The sequence below is a fragment of the Ambystoma mexicanum genome, chromosome 2p, assembly GCF_040938575.1.
Source record: "Ambystoma mexicanum isolate Mex_15411 chromosome 2p, UKY_AmexF1_1, whole genome shotgun sequence".
Classification (NCBI taxonomy): Eukaryota; Metazoa; Chordata; class Amphibia; order Caudata; family Ambystomatidae; genus Ambystoma; species Ambystoma mexicanum.
In genome coordinates, this window is record NC_090923.1 from 123336053 (window position 1) to 123358347 (window position 22295).

Consider the following 22295-nt stretch of genomic DNA (forward strand, 5'->3'; position numbering starts at 1 on the left):
GACCCTTTTTGGTATCACAAACTAAATACTTTCCTCAATCCCAAGGGTACAATGTAAAGGATTATGGAAATATGGTCTTTACTAAACAAGCTTCCTCTATGATAGCTAATTCTCATAGCCCCTCTGTTAAAAACCTAAATAATGTAGAAGTTGAAAAACATATCTTAGTTAAAAGAAACTACAGAGGTACTCAGGCGAGGAAGAGGGCTGAAGAGGCATGTAGATGTAGTAGTCAGGCAATTAAGCCGAGTAGCCATTGCAGTAGTCGACAATTAAGGCTAATGACCCGCACCTGGAGCCTATCAATAAGGCTGTGAGTCATCATAAAAGTCCCAAAAGGAAAGGAGATGTAGAAGGAGATGGAGCGAGAACTGGAAGGCTGACTGTATTATTAGTAGTAGGAGAAGCACAAGGCTGGCAAATCACAAGGGAGTGGAAGCACAGAAGGAATGCTGGAACATGGAGACAGCAGATTTTACCTGCAGGTTCTGGAAGAGTCCTGTTCTCCCAAAATCTGCAGGAGGCTGAGTTTACCACAATTGAGCCCGATTGCAGTAATTGCAGAGCCGTGGAAGTGCAGGAGACTAAGGCCAGAAGCAGAAGGCAAACCGAGGGACTTGGGAGGAAAAGGCACTCCCATATCAAGTGGCCGGTCCTGAGACAACCATGCCGGGTGCGAGTCCCCAGAGAGCCGGAAGAGGAAGTCGGGAAAGCAGTTAAATCCGTAAAGCCAGTGTCCCTGTAGCCGGTGAGTGAAGCACGGCGTTCAAATACATTGCACAAGCATTGCCGGTAACTGTAGCGAGCTCCTAAGTAACTTGCGTATTGCTTAATTCCAATAAAAGCTGTTTGTTTCATCCAAAGTCGTATTAACAATGGAATTGTAGCACTTGCGTAAAACGTTGAAGATCAATACTCGAGTGAGAAAAGAAAGTACTTGAAAGCCATTGTTGAACTAAAGACTGCTGCTGTATAACGGAGTGGTCGCGCGTCCCTAATTAACAAAACGGAACACTCCCTAAACCATTTCCGAATACTTAACATTGTGTATATACGAGTGCCAAAACCCAGAGTGAAAACTGCAAAAGGAGGTCGTGTGTGCCTAATTGTAATTCCCAAATGAAATCAGGAACGTATCCTTTACAGTTACAAGGGAATACAATTCTTAATCTTTAAACTTAAAAATCTACTTGAAAGAGAGGTTGCTGTTGCCTAATTGTGTTTTAACTTGAAAGACTGAATCCTATACTATATTCAGAAGTGACATTCTTTCTATTTCCAAGAACTAAAGAGACTAAACTATTGAATACAGGAACAAGCATTACCCAGGTCAAGAGGCACCCCGTTTTCATAGTGAAACTAGTATTGCCAAGAGTTAAAGAGCCATCCAACTACCCTGTGAAGTTAACAGTCGCGTGCCTGAGAAACTAGTAAATCATTGTTACCTGAAGATTGGAGAGTGGCACATAGGCTTCGGGGTGATTACTTGGGCTGATAACTGGAAGAAATGTGGGAGTAAAAGCTGGCGAAGGGGAATCAAATTCTTGTGAAGCATATTCTGAAGTAAAATACAAACAGTGGTTCTAAAGACTGCTGAAGCTAGAATGGGGAGGGTCTTATGTGCAGAAGTAGGCTGTTCTTGGGGTAGTAGACAGTCTGAAGAGGCATAGAGCTGCCCCTTTTAAAGAAGTCATTAAAAGGAAGAGTTCCTTGCTTGCCTGAAGAGGTCAAAGCCTACCTAATATTTCAACAGCCTACCTAATATTTCAACAGTACTGAGTAGTGGTAGGGTATTGCAGTGATTATATCGAATATAAAATAACTAATGAAATTACAACGAATACAAAAACAACGAAAATGAACTAATTTGGGAAGAAAACTGAAATGGGGTTTGAAGTGGGAATAGTGGTTTTTGGGGCTGGGGAAAAAGTATTAGTAAAAAATAAGTGCGGGTTTGGGGTTAGGGGCCCCCCAAAAACAACGAAAAAGAAATGTTATTTTGGTATTGGTTGTTTTGTATAAATTGAAATTTCATTCGTTTTTTTGGGATGCAATGAAATCTTGGTAGTAGTAGGGATCCGTAAATACTGGGAACCGGTTGGCCTGGCAACACTGGGAGACATATGGCAAGAGAGGAAGGTACTAGACTTCCAAACGCTAGTGGAAGGAACTGGTGTACATACAGGGCAATTCATCACATACACTAGAATAATCAAACGAGTGTGGGAAACGTGGTCCGAGGTTGCATTGGCAGAACAACCTGACGCCGTCATTGAAATAATGAATGATATCTCGGAGGGAGGGCACAAAATATCTCAAATTTACAAACTGCTGATGTCCAGAGTGGGTGGGTAAGGAGGTACTCCAATTGAGGTGGGATTGTGAGGAGAAAGCGGAAGAACCTATGCAAGACGGGCTATGGGAAAGGGCCCAGATATATCATAAAAAGGTAACCAGGAATGCGAGGCTTCAGGAGATTCAATTATGTCATCCATATGGCATACATGACCCCTCGTAAAATTGCCAGGTTCTGGAGCGCAGCAGTACAAAAATGCCCCAAGTGTGGGGAGGTGGACGCTGGGGTGATCCACATGTTCTGGGCGTGCCCGGAGATGGGCGTCGTTTGACTTTCTCCCAGAATTTTCCTATCAGAAAAGGGAATTAAGCATGGGCATGGATGTTGGGGGGGATTCACCAGACCACGCAATCTAAACCATATCTGTAAACTTAAAGACCTAGCCTCATCCTGGCTAAAAGGAGAATTGCTATGGGCTGGAAAGCAGCCCACAGACCCAGATTAGAGCCGTGGTGGAATGATCTCCTGAAATGGGCAGATGCTGAGACAGTAGCATGATATGAGGCAGCTAGTAGAGGAGCGGAGGAGGAAGTAGGACCCCTGATAGCATAGAGACAAATGGTGGCCATACTATCGGGATCCTTCCCTACTGAATCCAGTGAATATGACACGTCCGAAAACGGTGAAGGGGATTTACCCAAAGAGAAAAGAAATCTGAGGCACTGAAGTGGAAGCTCGAGTTAAAGGGGAGGGAGAGGGGAAACAGCACTAAACATGTAAATGCAAGCTGAGAAATTCGTAAACAAAATGTCTGACGTGCTGGTTATGTTAGATGTGTTGTAAATAAATCAATCAAAATTTTTTTAAAAAAACCTAGTGGTAGTAGTACTTGAACTGTAGTGGTATATTAATTTAAGTTCTCAGCAGATGCCACATTGAAGTGGTTTGAAGCAGGAACATACTCTGGGACAAAGTGTGGTTGTTGATAAGAGAAGCGGCAACCCAGAGAATGCATCCTGGCAAATATACCAAATGTGAGGTTGTAACTGAAGAAGTCCTAAAGACCTGTGTATTATTGACTTCTGGGAATATTAGTCTTTTGAACTGTGGCTATCTTGAAGAGACAATTTACCATCATAACCAGGATTGGCATTGATGCCATTTCTTTTCTGGAAATTGGAAGGGGTTCTTTTCATCCAGGAACAAAGAATTGTTACCAGTGGATATTTGTTTGATGAAATTTTGTTTTGACTTTAAACTTTCAAGAGCGGGTTCAAAACCTTTCTTTTCTTTTGCTGAACATTTAGAGTTAACTTTAAATCCTGGGGAAGTGATCTTACCCAGGACAGGTGAAGGCCATTCAGACATTTATTAATATTGTTCATTATATTGTGTTGATCTATAATTTCCTTTGTATATGTGTTGTTTAGTGTCAGGGACAGTTTTCCTCTGCTATAGAATGTTCCCTTAGCCTTTACACCTGGTAGGGAAATTCTTTGTAGAGTAGGGCAAGCAAGGTATTTTCTTTGTATAATGTCTTTAATAAAATGGCATATTTTGAGAAATATATAAGCAGTTATCCGCCGCGCAATACTGACCTCTCACAATAACCACCAACTCATAAACTGCATTTCAAAGGATTAGCTTTTCCCGATGCATAAAATTATTTATAAAGGAATGGGGTGATGCTTGTAGGATGTTGATTGTCTTGTCATATAGAAAGTACCTGATCCATTTACAGATGGAAACTGTCAGGGTGAGACAAAATTATTTTGAAAGAGAAGTTTCAGCTTTCAGAGAGGCCATAAAAAAATACAGAAATATATATTTCATATTAAATAAATACCTTATCTAAAATCCTAACAAATGTTGAGCACATTTCATCATTACAAAATGAAACTCCTCTTAAAAAGACCCAATAAAATATGTAACATAAGCCAGGCAAAAGCCAAACTTTAAAAAGGACAAATCAAACTGATTTACAGGAGAGGGATAAAGGGCAAAAAAGATCGAACATTTCCAATCTTACTTCATCTCATCATGCATCTTTGAGCCTAATATTTCACCCAGACCCAAAATGATTTTGATTCTTTTGCACATTTTTGTCTCATGCTTCCACCCCCGATAACGTTCACAAATGAGAAATGTGTACAAAGTTGTTTGCCTCATGCCATTAGAAAGAACAAATAATTCAAAACAAAACATTCTTTTCAAAATATATGTATACAATATTTTGTCAACAATTAAGATTATGCTTATCACAAGCTAAAACCAGAAGACAAATTCATAAAGCTGAAGCCAACATGTGCTTGAAATTTGGAAAGTGTTTGATGGCTATCATACGAATGCATGAGTGTGCAACAATTATAATCCTAACTGTTCTCCTGTCAACATTTGAATTCTTCATTGACTTTTTCAATTGCGTGAATTGAAGGGTAGAATGCTCCTTTTATACCATTTAGTTGTAGCTAGTCTACCCAAATGAGCTGGGTTCCTATTGGCATACTCTGCCCAACTATAGAACTTTGTATGTGGGCTACATCTCCCCTAAACTGCTAGAAATTATGTTCTCGAACGGCTGCCTTCTACTTTCAATATTACAGCATAGGAACAAGTGCTTTAAAACTCCAATTGAATTTGTCAGTTTCTAATCTAACCACACAGAGTGCGTTATTTCTTAGGGCACCCAAAACCATAATGAGAAATTAAAGTATGACTGTTTAGAAACCCTCAAATAATAATGCTTCCACATGCAACTTCCATTAAAAAGCATTGCTATGACTTTTGCTTGAAAAACATTTAGTCATTCAACTAAAACCCGGGAGCCAGATTTTGAAAAACTGAGATGTTCCACTGAAGCTGCCTACAACTTGCCTCAGTTTTTGATTTGATGGGGGCTGCAATTGCCATGGCACACCCAGATGCCTTTAGGGATCTATCCTCTAGGCTCTACCTATGTTATCATCATCAATCTGTTAAGTATTTCAATCGGGCGATACAGCCTGGTCTCAGCCTAGTATGCAGCGCACAGCTGAAATGCTTATTTTATTATGTCTATAGGTTCAATATTCTGAGTGATATACCACTCATATCACACCCCGTCTCAAAATCCCCAGGTCGCAATAGACCAGGAATCTGGCTGGTAGGTAAAGGTAACATTTATTTAAAATTCAAATCAAACATATGCTTTTTAATAGGGAGCAGCAATCACCAATGTGGTGACAATAACAAATAAAAATGTATGTAAGGCACTTAAATTCACTCTTTAGCACACAGAAGGAAAACACCAGATAAATAGAACACTTTTGGCTTGTTTAGAAAGATAGCACTTATGTTAGGATTCCCCCTGCAACATTCCTCAACCCACAAATCAGCAATTTTAAACGGATGTAAGGAAGCAGCAGGTATTCAGGAACAAAGAACAGAAAACCAAATTTGAATACAACCTTCCCTCCTCAAACAAGGAAGAAAAAATGCTTTGCAATCTTACACTTTAAAATGACATTTGAAAAAATGGCTATGTCAAACAAAGAATATGTACAAAAGTTCTGAAAGTGAGCGTCCCCCAAAAAGGCATTTAAAACTCCACAATGAGTCAATAATGGACAAACCCCAGATGGGAATGAGACCAAGTGCGGGTGAAGTTAAAAGGTAAAAGTTTATCCAACCAATATAGGGCAAGCAGAGAACTCTGCAGACTTCGAGAGCGCTCTGCCAAACATCAGCAAACATTCACATTTTGTTACAAAACCACGTCACCTATGACGTAGCAGCTAGGGTATACATGAATTGATGAGATTGGGCAGTGGGGTTGGGCCGCATATACATCCATAGGGGTGAAGCTCTGGGATTGGCGAGGCTTCTTGGTATCATTGTGAGGCTTGCAGGTCAGCTGAACTCGGCGGGGTGGAGCTCTGGTCTGAAGAGAGTTGATTGATACATACTCATTGAACAGTCATTATAATTCATGGTGCCCTGTAAATCCTAAAAAGTTGTTAATCTAACATCACAAGAGAAATAGCACATAACTCTGGGTGCTCGTATCTCATCATCATAAAAACACTATACAATAAAGGGGCTGCTTCAGGAGTTCAGGTACTCTATCAGGGGGTGCGTGTCTGGAATACCTCCATCATTCTGCTTTGTTAGATCTAAGGGGGCATATTTATAGTATGTTAGTACAAGAGTAGATATACTGCCACCATGCTCAGTCAGGGTTGGGGTGAGCTTGGAGACTATCGAGTCAGAGGGCACATAGCTGGTATATCAAAAAGGCAGTGGGATGAGAGGCTTGTTGCCTATATTTCTTTTTACCAAGGCCTTGGCGTGTAAAACATGTTTTATGGTTTTATTGTGGTTCTGGGGGCTTAGGAGAGGTCTGATACTGAGTGCAGGCTTAGCAGAGGGGTGAGAGGTTACAGTTACAGCATTACATCATCAATGAAATGAGGGCCTTTAGTTGTCAGTCCGACCTTAGGTGGGGTGGGCGATGGGGACTGAGCTGGCGGCACTGCAGGAGAAGGGAGAGAGTGACCTGTTGCTTCTATCTCGTCTACGTTATAAGGTTGCATGCACATCATTTAATATGCGAGGTAGAATTAAACCAGTGTAGTTGCACATACATCATACATTATGCAAGTTTATGAACATTGTATATATTACAAGTTTACTATGAATATCCTGTTACAAGATAACTTCTATCAACAACACAACAGTTTTGTTAGCATCGCATCATTCATGGGGGCTAGGGTTTCTCATCCGGGCCCAGCCAGAGGGGGAAGATAGGAGGGGGCTACTGTGTGCGCGGTGGTACCGGAGAGAGGTGAGAGGAGAAACTGTCCCGTAACGTGTTGGGCCGTATATTCTCTGTTGTGAGGAACACAAATAAAAAGCTTGCATTCAAGATGAGGTAGAAATAGGTTAGTGTGTGCATTGGTGCAGGGAAGAGCATGCAACGTTCTACCTGTAACATGACTTGCCCAACTCAATGCTCAGGCGGTAAACAAATGCCACAAAAGACACTCTATTATACAGTCAGCACTCATTACATTAAAAAACCAGATTCCAACACTTAATTGTCTTATTTGTAAACTTGTACATTTTTAGGAAATCAGAGTATGTATGGATATCATACATTGCTTTGTATATGGAGGCGGCAACAATAATCCTTGATTAGTAATGAAAGGCTCGAACATATATTTCATAACTTCGTGTGTTTTCTTGGATGGGTGAGGGCCATCTTATTTCAATGTGTACAATCAATTGCATGGACTCGAAGCAAATTTATCGTCCCTTCAGATGGCATAGCTGCATGGGTGAAACAGGATGGCACACGGGCTTAGCATACATTTCTGGCGCTTCAAACGGGGAACAGGGTTGGGGGTCATCTACAGCATATGTCATAAATGTGGGGTCTGCAAGAGGACGGGACAAGTTTTATGGAAGCAGCTTGTTTCTCTCAGACCCCAGCTTCAGCCCGGTCATCTGCAGGTCAGTGATGGACTGCGGAAGGTGAAAGATACAGTGTTTGTAATGTAGCTTGTTCGTGCCTAGTCTCCTGTGAGACAGGCCTGCAGCAGAGCTGCTAAGGGAAGGAGGGTGAGGGAAGCGCTGGGCTCGCTGTGTGCGGTCAGGAGGGGAGAGCTGCAGCCTGCTTGTGCCAGTGAGGCCTAAATCTGTTATTTTCAAAGTGTAGTCTACGCGTGTCACAAAATGGAGTCTGTATCACACTACAGGATGAGCCGTGCAGCCCCATGTGTCGACCCGCTGCCAGCCCGCATCCCTGGCCTAGGTGCATAGATGGCTGCCGGGCGAGTCATAGACTGCATGTTGGTGAGAGATGGAGGGGAGGGAGGCCCTAAAGACCTTTCCCCCATACATTCCTCCTTTCGTTACTTAAGTAACGAATATTGCAGCTCACCCAACCTCCTTTGTTCTTTCACATCAGCTACTGCTTGTCCCAAGCTGGTCTTCACTTGATTGGCATCCAGGTCCTACACACTCCCCGGAGGCTCTGTCCTGCTCTAGCATATCCATCAGGAGTGCAGGTCATGTATATACACCCCCCATCTCCCTCCAAGTCCACCCATACCTCCTTATACCATTCTATTGTGCGGGGCTCCTTTATCGTAGTGTGGTATAGTCTGTCCACTATGTCCCCATCATAGTACAATGCTACCATTCTATATTTGGGTCCCAGATCCTCACCTGTTTGTACTTGTGCTTCATATGTCATCTGTGCCACTCCTCTAGCGTTGCCCATTGTCGCCATCATTGCACCATTAGGGACTGCCTTTTGGGCAGCACCGAAGACCTAGCTGGCACACACAAAAAAATCAGGAGCAAAAAGACGATGATGGGTACCAATAGTTTGACCGTCATCCCGAGCCAGGAAGGTACCCATGAAAAAATGTCATCGAACCACAAGCTTGGCTGCACCCCTCCTTCTGCCTTCATCCGCTCGCCCAGGTTGTGCACGGCTGCAATAACGTGGGACAGGGTCCCATTTTCCACGTCTGCAGAAGGTACGAAAGTGCAACATGCGCTCCCGAATTTTCGGCAAACACCTCCATCCATGGCCATCAACAGGTCTAGGATGTACCTGTTCTGCATTAGCCATAGGGCTCTTAGCTCCACCTTGATCACGTTCATTCCTCCTTCTGTGTTGTTGGACAGTTGGATCAGCTCCCAGCGTGTAATTTGGAGCCATTTTGCGTTGATTCGTGTCCGGATACTTGGGACGAGGGAGGAGAATTTTTTTCAGCGGAATTGAACAACCGGAATCTGTCTGGAATTTGTGCCAAGAGTTCTGTGGATGCCTTAGATATGTAATTGGACAACCTTCTTTTTCTGCATAGTGGGCTTTGCATGTTCTCCGCGGATAGGGCATACACTGGGGCCTCATCGGTTTGTTTGTGGAGCCTCTTGTTCTTGGACAGCTGGCAGCCCCTTCCCTTCCTGATTATGACTTTCCTGGACCACCATCAGGGACGGAATGCAGCATTGCCAGAGAACACCTGCCCCTCCATGACTGCGGGAGGTGCAAATATGCCTGTTTACCGCAAACCCAGTAAGTGTCCATTAAGGCAGCTGTCCCTTTCTTCATGTCTGGGATGATGAGCGTTTTGTTACAGTTCTTATTTGTGCCCATGTTTATTTTTCCTTCTCCGAGAAAGCATAGTTTGTAGGCAATTACTTTTTGCAGTTTAAAGGGCTTTTCCACGGCTGTTACCCAAGTGAGCTTTGTGATGTGTTGGGTCCATACTGGAGCACATGTTCTCTTGATCCATTGCAACTTTTCTGCTGCCAACCCTCGTAGCGCTTCTGCTTTGCATGTAATTTGTTCCTTTTGCCATTTATTGTCTGAATACAATCTCCCTTTAATCCCTAAAAATGGTTCCTTCAAGCACACCACTCCTTTGGTTCTTGAATAGCACGTTTTTTCGTTCTGCAGCATTTCAAAAGAAACTGTGTGTGCCTGAAAGGTGTTCTTTATTCTGCATAAGGCGAGATTAAGGCGACATCTGTAATGGGTGATTCTTGTGGCAGGAACACCTTGGGGGTTCCTGAGGCATGGGGTATTAGAGAACACACATAACAGCTCTTGTTAGTGGTTTGTTTTGCAGTAGAACTCCTGTTGTGGATCTTCTATTGTGTCTAATCCCAGTCCAGAGTATTCATCGTACTTCCTCCTCCCCGCCTCCCTTCTTCTATTGCTCCTGGGATTCACTCTTCCTTTTTCTACATCATGCTGCATTAAAGGTGTTCCCCCCCGCTCCCCTCTTTTTCCATTCATTGTACAAGGCAATAAACCTCTCGGCTGTCTCCGCATTTTTCATAAGATAACCAAGGTAATTCAGAAGAATTTGGGTCGTTCAGCTTGTAAATGTTGTATTCAGAGGCATTGTACAGGGCAGTAGGGCATGTTGATACCTGTTCATCACTTGTACTATTTGTGTGCAGTGTGACACCATGGTGTGTACCATGTCCCCATATTAGTTTAAAGCCATCCCATATGAGGTGGGTCGCTTGTTTTATCATGCTGGTCCCATTCTCTCCCCTCTCATTTATATCAATAGATATAAATGCTACTGCCCAATATATTACTAGTCCTAACATCATTGAGAAAAATATCACAGCACACACAAACGGGCCACACTCATAACTGTATCTTTGCAAGTCAAAGTTGCTATTTCCATTTCTATCTATTCTAATGTTGTTTACAGTGGGGGCCCCCCTCCGTTGGCATAGTTTCTCCTACATAATGAGACATAAAAGTGTATTAAGCAACTCATATACATAACATTGCCCTTTTTTTTTTTCTTAATTTCATTTTTGTACGTATCTTTTTCTGATCATTTATCATTAGCATATTATTACTTAGAACCGAGAGAGAAGGAGAAAGATGGAGAGAAATATTTCTTTGTTTCATTAATGTTATTATATACATCCTTATATTTCTTCAGTTAATGCTTCTTCTTTCTGTCACATTTGTACCTCTGAGTCTACATCTTTCTCCTATTGAATTTGTGTTTCTTCTTCTACCATTCCCAGTTCTGTTTCTTGTGTTACACTCTCATAAGCTTTTCGTACGTCTGTCAAATGTATCTAATATCTCAGCCCCTTCACCTTTACGGCAGTGGGTGTGCAGTACACCACTTCATATGGGCCATGAAATCTTGGAGAGTTCCACCGACGTATGAAACTTCTCACATATACCATCTTCCCTGGCATTAACTGATCTGTTGGACTGTCTGTCACTGGTGTTCTTGTGTCACTTGTTGCTTCTTGTGTGAATGGGGGTGCTAGCTGCCTGGCGATCATACGGGCTGCTTTTGTGAGCTTAGTCAAGTATTCATTAAACTCTTCCCCTAGTACTGTCGCACTTCTGTGAGCATCTGAGTGTAGAGTGGGGAGTGGGCTGTATGCACGCGTCTTCCTGTCACAATTTCATGGGGGGACAAATGGTGGTCCTTGCTGGGTCGATTTCTCAGTTCGAACAAGGCCAGGGGTAAGGCAGTAAACGCAATTCTTTTTTAGCGTGAAGCATAATTTCGACAGTCTCCCCTTCAGGAGGCCGTTTATTTTCTCAACCACGCCGTTTGATTGCAGGTGATAAATAGTGCACAGTTTGTGTTATTCCCAGCATTGCTGTTACTTCTTTGAACAGATCATTGACAAAATGTGTCCCATTATCGGAACGTATTACGTTGCATATTCCCCAGCGCGGAAACGCTTCCCGCACTAGGAACTTTGCAGGACACTTTGCATCTGGGTGGGCGCATGGCCCTGCCTCCACCTACCTTGAGAACGGGCAAACCACCACCATCATGTAGCGTGACCCATTGTATCTTTCTCCCATGTCTGCATAATCAATATACCACTCTCTAAACGGGCCGGTTGGTTTGGGCAATGTTCCCCGTAGTGTTCTGAGTGTCATTCCTGAATTATATATCTGGCATGTTGTACATTCCATGGCCAATTTTGATATTTGCTACTGCAGGCCTGGTGCAAACCAATTTTCTTGTATTTCTGCGGCAATGTGTTGTTTGGCATTGTGAACTGGGAAGTGAAGCTGTTGGAACGCTATTTCTAGTAACTTATGGGGCATTACTACTTTACCTGTGGTGGTTTGATGCCAAAGGCGGTCTGTGGATGACTGGCTACACCCTCTTTTCTTCCCATAACTCCTTCTCCTCACCTGTCGCCCCTTCTTGCAATTCTAATATCTGGGAAATGGGCATTGAATTATACTTATCAGGACGGTCCTCTTCCACATGTTTCTGTAATATGTACTCACCTCCTTTTCCCTTTTCTAAATATGATGTTTCTTTCGCGGCAGCGGACGCTGCCGCGTTTCCTAAAGAGATGACATCATTGTTTGTATGGGCCTGGGCTTTCACTGGCCACAACTGTAGGTTCCTTTAGTGCCTCTAGCAACTCTTTTAGTAGCTCAGCATGTTGCACTGGGGATCCGTCTGCTCTGCGAAATCCTCTTCTCCCCCATCTAGCCAATCCCCCATGTACTGTTGTGGTCATGTATGCAGAGTCAGTATAGATTGTTACTGCACATCCCTTTGCTGCATGTAATGCTTCTATTAGTGATACTAACTCTGCTGCTTGTGCTAAGTAGTGGGCAGCTAGCCTCTGTTGGACAAGTACTTCATATTCACCTTCAACTAGTCTCATGACAGCTACCCGCACATGTTTTTGTCCTGTCTCTGAATTTATTGATACTGACCCATTTATAAAATATACGTCTCCTTCAGATAAAGCATTTTCACTCACTGTGGGTGTGTCTCCATCCTCTCCTCTGTATGTAGCACAATCATGTGTTTGCATGTCTTCCACTGTTGCAGGGTTAACTGTTTTACATCTCACTATGTGTATGTTAGCACTGGATAGGATAACCTCATAGGCTGTGGCTCTTTGCGTTGTCAGTGTGCTTTTTGATCTTTCTAATATTGCGAATAGTGAATGTTCCACAAACAGTGTCACAGAACACCCCATCACAATTGTTGCACTTGTCTCTATTGCGAACGCTGCGGCTGCATGAGACTGCTCGCAAGCGAAGTGTCCTTGCATTACTGCAGCTGGTGTGCCACTATAGTACGCCAGAGGCTTGTGACCCAAAGATGTTTTTTGTGTTAGCACTGCTGTCATGAGTGTTCCATTGCAATGTGAAAATAAGTAGAACTCTCGTTCATAGTCTGGGTTCGCGAGTACTGGTGCTGTTGAGATCAGTTCTTTAAGTGTGCTAAAGGCCTCGTGCATTTCCGCTGTCCATTGTATTTCTGTGTTTTCTCTTTGTGCTTCTTTGAGTCCTGGAAGTAATTGCACATGCCAAGAAATGTCTCCATTTCTTTCACTCTTTTTGGCTCATTTAAAGCACGTACTGCAGCCGCCCTGTCTGGTATTATTCTCTTACCATCCTTTGATATCAACTGACCCAGGTACAACACTTCTTCCTGGCAGTACTGTAATTTCTCTTTGTCTACCTTAGAACCTTTGTGAGCCAATAATGTTAGAAGTGTAATAGAATCTTTACTGCACTCTTCTTCATTTTTCCAGAAAATCAGGAGATCATCCACATATTGAATGATTGTGCTCTTTGTGACGATATTGTCTAGATCTTCATGTAAAATTCTGTTGAATATACCTGGGCTCTCACAGTATCCCTGAGGTAATCTACAGTGCTCATATCTTTTCTCTCCCAGGGTGAATGCTGTCAAATATTGTGACTCAGGGTCCAGTGGGACTGAGAAGAATGCGTTCTTCAAGTCTACCACTGTAAAGTATGAAGCATCTTTTGGTATGCTACACAAGATTGATGCAGGATTTGGGACCGGAGAAATTCTTTTTGGATGATGTCATTAAAGGCATGGTCTAGTAAAAATGTTTATTGTCCCTATGGGTCGGCCATGTTTTTTAAGCCTAAGTGGCTCGATTTTAGAAAACTTTCCTATGGACCTTACCTGTGTTTTCGTCCATTAAACGCACGCGAAAACAAGCACCAGGGAGCCGCCATTTTCTGATAATCCTATCTTTTCCCTGATCGCCCTGGCTGACCTGCTTTTGCGGCACTAAATCAATTCCCCCGCCCCTGAGCCTGACATTATCAAAACATTCATATTCCCCGCCTCTCCCCGTGACGTTACTGTGCTGCGTAGGCAAACGCGCCCAGTCGTCTTCTGCGCGACTCCACACAGAACCCGGAAACCAACACAGATCAACTCACAACACAGCGCGCCACAATTCGGAATATGAAACTGTACTTTAAAATGAAACAGCAACACGGTACATTTGGTAAAGTACATTTATTTGACATTAAATGTTTAGAGAATATTCAGCAATTGCCATATGAACTCCGGAAGCCATTTATTTTCTTTTATCTGTATCCGCAATAACTGTTCCGTTTCATCTTGAGTCACGCGCTGTTCCTTTATGGTACACAGGGTGTTCATTTTCGTAAAAAGAATCACTTTGGAAGCACGGTGAACCGCAAGGCTGTTCCATCAACTAGCCACTAGTCCAGCCTAAAGGTTGTTATGTTGCTTCTAGCCACTAGTACAGCGTAAGGGCATGTGGGCCCTTGGCGATCGTCCCATAATATGGTGATTGTGCTCCAGTTGTTGACACGAAGCTGCAGGTGTCTGCTGAAGAATCCATCTGCCGGTGTCTCAAACAGATGGCAGTGGCAGAATGGGATCAAATACCTGTTATGAAAACAAAAAAATCATAATTAGTCTCGGTAGCCGTACTTCATTAATATTACTCATTTTATTTATTACGGCCGATCAGAAACTATTTGCTTGCAAGGATAGTTGAATGGAGTATGTTCGTCTCTAAAATCAATGCGAAAAGTAACGAGATAAATCGAGTCCAACACACAATGATAAACGACAGTTAGTCTACATGCGTGAGGAATGATATGATATGGCATTTGTGACGTGCCTATACTCAAGTGTTTCTAGGCGTGACGAGGCAGGTGGGGAACAAGGGCAGCCAGACAACGATCCTACTAGGCCAGGTGTCTTTCTGATCGCTCATGGGGAAGGGCTGTACATGGTTAGTTGAATACAAATTAAATAATAGGGCCAGCTGGTGACAAGTGCAAGGTAAATGCCGGGAGAAGGGGCTGAAGGATACAGAGACAGTCCCGTAGTGCAGGTTGGCAGTGCAGTCAAAAGTGGCTGGGGCAAGGACCGAGATCGGTGAGACCAGTTTACCTGCATGCCCATGTGCCCACTACGAACAGTTTTACTTGCTTTTCCTAGCTCTTCATTCATTCATTTATTCATGCATCCATTCATTAAATCTTCATACCGGTATAAAAGCGTGTAAAGATTTACTTACATTATATTTGAAATTTCCATTGTGTCTCTTCGTAATGCAGTCTGTAAAACGGACCGTGCTCTTGACAACGATTTTTCGTATACTGACCTAAAATGAAACTCGGTCTAGTTTCTGAATTTTCTGCCTTATCGTCTCTTACGTTATTGAGCACTCCCTTCAAATGTAGTTCTTTCGGCATGGTCCCTGTCTCAAGGTCAAAAAACAATAGACCCTTATACTTCCAGTGCGATTTGTGGGCCTCATCTGGGCGCTGTCCTTCGCATTCTTTATTTGCAACATCACGTAGTATAGGCATCTATGAGAACTTGAAGTTTAGAATCCGTCTATGTAGTGCGCCTCAATGTGCAAATGCGAACTGGCTTCTCTCCCCAATGCCACGGCCCGCTTGGCTGGCGCGTTCTAAGTGACCCAATTTTGTCCCTGTTGTGTGCGAGCTTTGCAGCCCAAATTGAGACCTTTTTAATTTTTGGCGGAAGGTCAGGGAAAGTATAAAGTACCACAGGAGTTGAGTTAAAAGTGAGATTTATTGTTTGTTTGTTTGCTTTATTATTTGCAATACGCAAGCCTCCCCTCCGTTAACAGTGCGCAGCATTTACATTTACATGAGATGAGACATGAGAAAAATATATACATACACATATGTGAGGTGAATAGAGAGAATTCAAAGATGACACCCAGCTTGTTCGCCACCCATGATGGTGAAGGTAGGGGTTAGGTTTACAGGTACACTGTACAATAACATTTATTTACAAAAAGACAATCGTATTGCAATTATTTAAACCGGGATTTGTACTTCACAATCAGCTGTGCTTCGGGTGGGCATGGCACAGTCGCAATGTTCGGTGGCAATGGATCACTGCTCTGCACAGAAACGTCCAAAATTCCATATCTCTGCTTCTCTAACACAGCAACAATAAGGCCTTTCACGAAGTCGAACTGCATTTCATCATAGACTGGTTTGATCATCGAGGCATCCTTACTTTACCCCTAGTCCTAGATTGTTCACGTCCGACATTGCTGTTATGGGCCAAGACCGCTAGTAGAGTGCGATGTTTCATGCCCCGAAAGCTAAAATGCAAGCGCTTTGGCCTGTACTTTAGGCACATATTGTGGAACACCTCCAAATCTCCTGTGTGACAGAATTCTGTCAGTCCTCTCAAATCTCTTGATAGAGTTTTGTCGAAAACAATCTTGTCAATGGCTTTGTGTGTCGGTGAAGATGGAATCAACCACTTCTTCTTCCGTGCCTCCTCTGGGGACAAAGGGCCATGTTCACATTGGTGGAAATGTTCATTTGCTGTCCAGCGGTGAACGTTGGTACAGTGGTGCATCAGTGACCGCCATTTTTCGAGTAGTATTTCCACTGACCCCTCACAGGTTTTTGAGCTCCACCAAAGATGGTTGGTGATAGAATGTGACCACTGCAAAATACTTTCAAAACCTTTTTTTCCCCTGCAGCCGAGATTTTCTTATTGATTGATTTAGCAAGATGCCATACGTCAAATTGATGTTTAATATGTGGGAACTGCTCTCTCATTGTCTTGGCATTTGAAACGTGTCTATCCGTGGCTATGAGGTCGATGTGCATTCCCCTCGATTGTAGATATTCCACTGATTTTATAAAACCTAGTTTCTCCATGGCCACTGAGGATGTACATTGTGTTACCTGCACGACCACCGAACTCACAATTTTCTTACTATCCATGTCCTGAAAGTGGTAGGTGCAGTACATGGCAGAAAATCCAGGGCTGTCGCACTGTCCATCGCCGGCTAGCCTGAATCGTTTGCCTTCGGATGTACTTGCTAGAGACAATTGTTCAATTTTCCAAGCATCACTAATGGCCGTAAACAGATAATCACGTTGGTATATGTAGTACAGCGCTTTAGAAAGGAAATGGAGTCCCACAAACTGAAAGAAAGCCTCTAACTTTCTAAAACTGGAGCCACTAAAAAGTGATGCAGCTGCACACAGTAGATTGCCTGCTGGCAGTTTCCCCAGCATCGGTTGTGCAGACCATGAGAACCTATGATTTAATCTACAGGCGGTATTTATTTTGACGTTACTGCCTTTTATTTGACGAGTCACATTAATCAATGGCTTCCCACATACTTTCCCTCTAATGGAATGCACACATTTCAGCATACTTATAATTTCCATCAAACAACTGTCGAATACAATGTATTTGCTCTCTTGCATTAGACTGTCATCCTGCGTCAACGTTGTTTCGGCCTGTGACGTTGTGGAGATTTCAACACATTGGAAAGTAATATCGCTGATATCAAGTTCTGATGCGTCTATGGATGCTGCGGCTGGTTCATTCTCTGTCATTTCGACATCTATTACTTCAACATTGATGGGAGAACACAACAATGTCGACAGGTTTTTGGGTGGTAAATTTTTGGCGGGTGTAGATTGTGTGAATTGATCTGCAACTACTTCAGAGCTATCTTCAATACATTCAATAACATCTTCTTGTGGTGGTGCGGTCGCACTGTAGCTATGGTCCAATGCAACTTTGCTGTAGTCTCCAAACACAGTTAATTCATGTTCTGGCCATAGGACATGAGCATCTCGAGCCTGAACACGCCTCGCCTCAATTAATAGTTCCTCCATAGTGTACACGGTCTGGCAAGCCACATCTCTCATTCGCTTCACTGTCTGTGTGTATATAGTTCTGACACCCACGGGTAACTGGAGGAGAGATTGGAAAAGGGATGTTCAGTTTAAACACAAGATGGAGTGTAGTAGAATTGACTGGAAAAAAACATAAAATAGTCCCCAGCACAAACATTTTTTTAAAGTTATGAACTGTTTGTAACTAACCTTTTTTTTTTTTGTTTTTTTTTCTTTGCAACTTTTTTGACTCGACCTTCAACATCTGCACGCTGTAGCTCCGATTCGTTTCCGCATGTCCTCCCTTCCTCTTGCGCTGCAACGACTATATTTTCTGTATCCGCATAGACAGCACGGAATGAGGCTCCGTCGTCTCCCTGAAACTTAGTACTTTCATTACTATGTATCAAAATATTGTTAGCATAAAACACACGTGAGGACGAACACACAGGTACATCTCAATAGCCAAACACGATTTAAACATTGTGTGCAACAATCAAATGACAAGTATTCGACCAGTGATGATCTATTTCGATGGAACTGTCAGTATCCATAACTCTGGCTCTGCATGGACTGCCATGAATGGTTGTATTGGAGAGGAGGCATCCGCATCTCCCTGAAACACAGTACCTGCATTAGTATGCTTTTCAATATTGGAAACACAACACACACTTGGGGTCGACGGCACAGGTACATATAAAGAGATAACCACAAATGATGCATTGTCCAAAAGAATCAAGGAAAATCCAAATATGATCACATTTCATCTACTTATTTCAATGATTCCTTTACATCTGCATCATCTAAATGAGATGTTGTGATTGTGGTGGAAGCTCCGTCGTCTCCCTGAAACACAGCACTTGCGTTAATAGGGAAGAAAGTATAGCAAATGGAATCACGTTATATGATCACGCATGATGGAGCTGTCATTATCCATACCTCGTGCTGCTGAAGAATATCTATGGATGTTGCAAATGTAGTGCGCACTTCCGAAAGCTGTTGCGCCGATTCGTATACTTGAATGTCAGGCTCTGCATCAAGTGCAGGGGTTGACGCTCCATCAACTGCTTGAAACATAGTACTTGCATTAGTGGGGATTACAATTGTGAAAACATAACACACACCTGGGGTCGACAGCACAGGTACATATCAACGGCTAACCACAAATGAAACATTGCGTAGAACAATCAAACAACAAGAATTCCAGCTCTGATGATGACGCTCGATGGAGCTGTCAGTATCCATACCTCCTGCTGTTGAAGAACATCTAGAAATGTTGTAGATGTGGCGGACGCTTCAGCATCTCCCCGAAAGACAGTACTTGCATTAGTATGGATGACACTAATTAGAACTGAAAACAAACACCAGTGGACGATAACTAAGGTGTATATCAATTGGAAAGCAGTAACCAAACATTCGGTAAAGTAATTACACGATAGAATAAAACTATTACTTGACATGCATAAAACAAGTATGTAGCGGATTAGCCTAGTAAGATTACCTGATACGCGCTAGAAGTGGTTGATAACTGCGACCGCGTCAAGGATGTAGAATGTTCTTGCTTCAGATTGAAGGGATAGTCAAGAAGTTGTAAAGGTCAAATAATGATTGATAATGAAATGCCAATATTAAAAATAGCCATGTAAGCCGACAGAATACTTGAAAAATGCTCAATACAGCACAGTTCCCTGTCCCCATATATATATACATTGCGTTTGTGGGTTATGAAATCGAAAAAGAATATATTGATAAATGTCATTATTCAAAAAACTATATACTCATATCAATATCGAAATTATTAAAAGGGATAGAAAACCTACAATATCAATTAATCAATTTGGCTACCTACACACTACCGCAAGGCCTAAAGCTAAATCCGGACACTTGACTCACCGGTGGCGGAATGTGGACTAATAGAGTGGGAATAGCGTTCACCGTTTATTCTTCTTTGTTACCCAAGAAGTTGTGTACATGTCCAAGGAAAAGTGCCGGCTGCAGATGCGGTATCGATCACCCCTCTTGTCCTGTAAGACTTGTTGGACTCTACTTTCCAGCTCATCCAGTGGATATCCGCAATGTCTGACCCATTCTCTTATTCGATCAACAGTTTTCGGGAATACATGCATTGTAGTGCCTTCAGATTTCGCATGGGTCTTCGAAGGGCAACCGCTAATCTAACAGGCAGGCATTATTGATAAATCTGAAAAGTAAATATCAACATTATTATACAATCTTCAAGAATAAAGATTTGATACAAAAGTAAATGATTCATACAATGATCAATGCAAGGTTTGTTTTGGTCGCAGGAACTATACCAGTTCATTATGTGCGGCTTAGTATTTGCATAAGTGGCAGAAATGTATAAATGATGTGACTAAAAACTGAACATGTGACTCATCCCTTGGATGTTCTGTATTGCACAAGAAGGAAACATGCTTACATTATAGACTGGACCCCCGAAGGGTGGAATTCGATGACAATAGACACAGATGAAAATAAATAGATCTATTGATAGCATAGCAATGAAAACTCAAGTCAATAGCAATGAGACCAATGAACCTAGCACTATTGTGTACTCAACTCGTAAATAGATAGAAATTTAAAAATCTGCGAAATATGACTAGGATACATGGCCTTACCTTGACCAACAAACAGTTGGATTCAGCAAGCAGAGCAGTATGTTGCAGGAGAATAGGTGGGTGGCCACGGGTAGCACACTGATGGGTTTGCTCTAAGTGGTCACAGAAGTTCACGGATAGCACTACGACGAGCAGACTAGCGTAGATCTCAGTGGTTGCCAGGTAACACGTTCAGGAGTTGACTTGCAAAGCACAAAGATGTTCTCATGAGACATATCAAGTGGTTTATAAAGTATTAGAAACAGGGGTGTGTTTGTGAATGAATGACGTATGTATGTCGTGGTCTTAGGGGGGCGGCCTGCTTCAAGGGGAGGCCTGGCTGGAGACACGGGGTCTGAGGAGGCCATGTGACCGATGGCACCTGGGCGTGGGACATCTTTTGAAGTGTACATGTAGTTTGGCACCTTGGCCGTTTGCGCCCGTCACAGCCCCCCATGCCAGCGCGCATCCACCGGCGCAAACCGCCTTTGATACAGGGGGGTGGGATGGATGGGCCTTGGGCGTGCAGATAAGGCACAGGAAGACTGCTGAATGGAGACACACTTATGTGGATAGCAGGGGAGCAGCCTGCTTCAAGGGGAGGCCTGGCTGGAGACACGGGGTCTGAGGAGGCCATGTGACCGATGGCCCCTGGGCGTGGGACACCTTTTGAAGTGTACATGTAGTTTGGCACCTTGGCCGTTTGTGCCCGTCACAGCCCCCCATGCCAGCGCGCATCCACCGGCGCGAACCGCCTTTGATACAGGGGGGTGGGATGGATGGGCCTGGGGCGTGCAGATAAGGCACAGGAAGGCTGCTGAATGGAGACACACTTATGTGGATTGCAGGGGGACGGCCTGCCTCAGGGGAGGCCTGCCTGGAGACACAGGGTCTGAGGAGGCCATGTGACCGATGGCCCCTGGGCGTGGGACACCTTTTGAAGTGTACATGTAGTTTGGCACCTTGGCCGTTTGCGCCCGTCACAGCCCCCCATGCCAGCGCGCATCCACCGGCGCGAACCGCCTTTGATACAGGGGGGTGGGATGGATGGGCCTGGGGCGTGCAGATAAGACACAGGAAGACTGCTGAATGGAGACACACTTATGTGGATTGCAGGGGACGGCCTGCCTCAGGGGAGGCCTGCCTGGAGACACGGGGTCTGAGGAGACCATGTGAACAATGGCCCCTTGGCGTGGGACACCTTTTGAAGTGTACATGTAGTTTGGCACCTTGGCCTTTCGCGCCCCTGACAGCCCCCCATGCCAGCGCGCATCCACCGGCGCGAACCGCCTTTATATCAATGATAGTATATCGTTGCTTATCAATAACAAATGCCACATACCGGAGATTCTTGTGAGCACAGACCCACACTTCAACCGGTGTATTATAGTGGTCAAGACCCTAAGGCCTGTATAATCCAATGGTAATTGTTAGTATAGATATGTGTGACTTTTATAGAGACATAACCTACTGAAAGACTTTGAACAAGTGTTATTTAGTGCATGCATTATCGAGAATATGTTATGTTAGCTTAGATAGATAGTGACCACCCTGCTTCACAGCGACCAGACCTTCACCCATTCGGAGCACAGATGTCTGACGTCCATCCTTGAATGGAGACACACTTGATTCATTTAAAAAATCGAGACAACCGTTGTTAAAATATATGTGGTGTTTTATTTTGTATCTTATTTTCATGACACAAAAATACAAGACTTTAAAGATTATACAGGTCAGGTTGCAGCACAGCGAGAGAAAATCCCCTGTACTGACCGCTGTCACTCGGGAACGTTTCTCTAATGGCACGAACGGCACAGGCGGGTATCACTCTTCGAACGCGATGTCCAAGCCTCCCGTGAAGCCACCATGTAAAGGAACGAAAGGCCACCAGCCTGTACCACCTGTGAAAAGG

The 22295-nt window shown here is 43.4% G+C and overlaps 1 protein-coding gene across 3 annotated transcripts in view; it reads left to right on the plus strand.

The window, feature by feature from the left end:
- The window catches only part of CHCHD6 (coiled-coil-helix-coiled-coil-helix domain containing 6), a 3402742-nt gene that overhangs the window by 221715 nt on the left and 3158732 nt on the right, over positions 1–22295 (plus strand). The gene's annotated exons all lie outside the window — the stretch shown is intronic.